The 4,082-nt window shown below is 48.3% G+C and overlaps 1 protein-coding gene across 4 annotated transcripts in view; it reads left to right on the top strand.

Annotated features, from left to right (window-relative positions):
* The window catches only part of Unkl (unk like zinc finger), a 45,752-nt gene that overhangs the window by 5,535 nt on the left and 36,135 nt on the right, over window positions 1-4,082 (top strand). The gene's annotated exons all lie outside the window — the stretch shown is intronic.

The following is a 4,082-nucleotide window of genomic DNA, read 5'->3' as shown; positions in this document are numbered from 1 at the left end:
CTGTGGCCTGTTCTAGGAGGGCAGCACTGCAGCGTGCCTCTGTGGCCCTCCATCCCCACCCTTTCCTTCTGGCTTTCTTACCTTTCCTGACCTCAGTGAGCACCTCCTCCTTCCCTCTTACATCTCTCCCCAGAGAGTCCTCCCACTTCTCCCTTGTGGACACACCCTCTTTGGGAAAGCTTGCTGTCAAGCAGTCTCTTGGTTAAGATTCCTGATACAGCCGGACGGTGACGCACGCCTTTAATCCCAGCACTTGGGAGGCAGAGGCAGGTGGATTTCTTAGTTTGAGGCCAGCCTGGTCTACAGAGTGAGTTCCAGGACAGCCAGGGCTACACAGAGAAACCCTGTCTCGAAACAAACAAGTGGGGCGGTGGTGGGCTCCTGGGGCTGCAAGCAAAGTCAGTGTCTGTCTCTGTGTCTGCCTGTCTGGATGGCTGACTTCAAACTCACAGAGATCTGCCTGTCTCCTGTCTCTGCCTCCTATGTGCTTAAAGTCATGTGCCACCACAACCAGTAGCTCTCTTTTGAGGTAGTTTCCAGGGAGGAGATTGGGACTGGCACACAGGACAGAAGCTCCCCATTCTTATGGGAGGCCAGGTGTGGTACCTCCTGGGATCAGGTGCACATTACTTGGTTAAGCTGGGTGTTTTAAGTATGTATTCCTGAACTATAGCAGGCAAAGACTCTTCTAGGGAAATCAGGAGCATGCCTTCATGGTTGTTTGGATCGGGAAGATTCAAGTGACCCCCAATCTGTGCCCACTGGCTGTTGTCTGACTTAGGCACTGTCCCTGGTGGTGTAGCTGGCTAAAAGCTTCCATTTGTCTTGTTTACACTAAAAATTGGACTCATGGATTTGATGCAGGTTTGCTGTGAGTTTGGTTTAGTTCGGTTTGACTTGTTCAGACAGGTTTTCACTCTGCAACACAAAGTTGGCTTGACCTTTGGCAGTCTTCCTGCCTCGGCCACTGTGCTGCTAGAATTAGAAATGAGCTCCCACACCCTGCTCGCTTTGCCTTTTCTGAGCAGCAGCCTCATTTCCTTACTTGGTTCATGGAGGAGCCCCTGTTTCTGTCTCCTAAGGACATTTGAGGCATCTGGGAACAGAGCTGTCTAGATGGGCTTCTGGAGCTGTGGGGATGATTTTTCATTGTGGCTCCTGATGAGAGTTCTGTTGGTATGATGAGATACAGTGACCACAGCAACTCTTACAAAAGAAAACATTTAATTGGGGCTTGCTTACTATTTCAGAAGTTTAGTCTGTTACAGCAGGAAGCATGGCGGCACCCAGGCAGACATGGTGCTGGAGAAGTAGCTGAGATTTCTACATCCAGATCCAAAGGCAGAAGGAAGAGAGAGATACTAGCCTTGGCTTAGACTTTTGAAACCTCAAAGCACGACCCCCAATAACACACTTTCTCCAACAAGGCCACACCCCCTAATCCCTCTCAAGTAGTGCCACTCCCTGGTCACCAAGCATTCAGACATATGAGTCTGTGGGGACCATTCTTATTCAAATCTCCACTTGTTGGCAACTTGCTGGGTTCCCTCCTCCTCCTCCTCCTTCTCCTCCTCCTCCTCCTCCTCCTCTTCTTCCTCCTCCTCCTCTTCCTCTTCTTCTTCCTCTTCCTCTTCTTCTTCTTCCTTTTCTTCCCCCTCCTCCCCACTCTTCCTCTTCTAAGATTTATTTTAAAATCTTTTTAATAATTTATTTGTTTTTATTTCATGTGAATAGGTGTTTTGCTTATGCATATATCAATATAAGTGTATTGGATACTTTTTAGTTACAAACATTTGTGAGCTGCCATGTAGGTATTGGGGATTGAATCTGGATCCTTTGGAAGAGCAGCCAGTGCTCTTAACCACTGAGCCATCTCTCCACCCCTAAAAATGTATTTTTATGGGTTGGGTGTGGTGCACTCAGAAGGCAGAGGCAGGTGAATCTCTGAGTTCGAGGCCACCCTGGTCTACAAACAGAATACAGAACGCCCAGGGCTGCACAGAGAAATCCTGTCTCTAAAAAACAAAAAACAATAAAAAATTATTTTAATAATTTGTGTGTTGATATATATATATATAAGCACACAGGGGCAGGAGATCCCCAGGAGCTAGAGTTACAGATGCTCGTGACCACCAAGTACATGCTGAGAACTAAACATCTTCTGTAAGAGCAGTGTCTTAGCCACTGAGCCATCTCTACAGCCTCGTGATTTTCTCTCTCTCCCTTTTTCTCCCCCCTCCCCCTCTCTCTCCCTCCCTCCCGCCTTCTCTCCCTCTTTCTTTCTTTCTGTCTTTCTGTCTGTCTTTCTGTCTTTCTGTCTTTCTTTCTTTATTGTTTTTGTTGTTTTGTTTTTCAAGATAGGGTTTCTCTGTGTAATCCTGGCTGTCCTAGAACTCAAGTTATAGACCAGGCTGGCCTCAAACTCAGAGATCTGCCTACCTCTGCCTCCCAAGTGCTGGGATTAAAGAAGTGGACTACCACTGCCAGCCTGATTTTCCATTTTAAGACTCAGAGCAGTGAGTCTTGTCTATGGCTGTGGTGTGTGTCACACGGTCCTTCATGGAAAGACCCTTATGCAGTGTTTCATATACAAACTTGTGGGGAACCAGTTGTGATGATGCATATTTTTAATTCCACCACTCAGGAGCCAGAGGAAGGCAGATCTCTGTGAATTCAAGGCCAGCCTAATTTACAAAGCAAAGTCTAGGACAGCCAGGCCTATATAGTGAGACCCTGTCTCAAAAAAATAAAAATGGAAACTTGTGAGGCCTAAGGCCTACGTGAGAGCTAGACTCCTGTAATTGAGTGTGTGCTACCAACCTTTTGCCATGAATGGAAGCACGGGCAGCCCTCAGGCTGGTGAAGTCTATGTAGGAGTTGTGCCACTGGTGGCTTTGGAGAAAACATGCTCTTTGGTGGCTCCAGGATTCTCAGGTTAGTGGAATTATAATCAGAGCACTGAGCTGGGATTGCCAGGGAGTCATCTGAAAAGTGCTACAGACTCTAACCACTGAGCTCAGCAAGAACTCTCTTGCCTTAGAGTGGAGGAGGGGGCAGAAGAGGTGACAGGGGAAGCTCATGAAAGATATCAGTGTGGAGGACAGGCACCTCAGCTTAAAATATGTGTAGTTGTTAGTAAATTGCATCTTTCAAGCTGAAGTCTCTTAGAGGATGTCCCTGGAAGGACCATTAGGCTTGTCGAATGTCTCTATGTTTTTATGTGCAGTAGTCCCTAAAGATCCCTTTTGGGAGATGCCCTCTACGTGTCAAAGCCAGGCATAGTGATCTTTTAAATTAAATTAATTCCACTGAATTAACTATGTAAATCAGGTTGGCCTTGAACTTTCAGTCTCTACCTCCCAAGTGCTGGGACTAAGACATGCCCATCATCCAGGCAGTTCTTTCACATTTGGTCTGAGCTCAACTTTGAGATCATGGAGTGGTGGGCCATGGTTGCCTGGCCAAGCAGAAAAGAGTGCCAGGTAGTGGGAGTGCAACTGTCTTAGGGAGAAATCTCAGAGAGTGCTCTGGTTGCCATGGCAATGGTCCTGGAGCAGAGAATCAAGTAGCCCCTCAGCTCAAGTCAGAGAAACCTTATGGGACTGCACATAAATTTCAGTGTAAAATTGGGATGATGGGTAAGGGTGGTTAAGTTGTCTCTGCAGTGTGGGGACCTCTCTGGAGCCCTGTCCCTTCAAAGTGATGTTTTTCTGTGTCCCTTCTCTAATGGGATGGCAGTTGGAATGAAAGACTGCTGGCTGGAGTAGAGACATCCCTGGGCACTACACAGGCAGATGTGAGCTGGAGTAGAGACATCCCTGGGCACTGCACAGGCAGATGTGGGCTGGAGTGGAGACATCCCCTGGGCACTGCACAGGCAGATGTGGGCTGGAGTGGAGACATCCCCTGGGCACTGCACAGTCAGATGTGTGCTGGAGTGGAGACATCCCCTGGGCACTACACAGGCAGATGTGGGCTGGAGTGGAGACATCCCTGGGCACTGCACAGGCAGATGTGGGCTGGAGTGGAGACATCCCCTGGGCACTGCACAGGCAGATGTGGGCTGGAGTGGAGACATCCCC

This window comes from Grammomys surdaster, unplaced genomic scaffold (assembly GCF_004785775.1).
Source record: "Grammomys surdaster isolate TR1022 unplaced genomic scaffold, NIH_TR_1.0 126612, whole genome shotgun sequence".
In the NCBI taxonomy this organism is placed as follows: Eukaryota; Metazoa; Chordata; class Mammalia; order Rodentia; family Muridae; genus Grammomys; species Grammomys surdaster.
The sequence above is the reverse complement of the archived record's forward strand: the minus strand, read 5'-3'. Positions and strand labels throughout refer to the sequence as shown.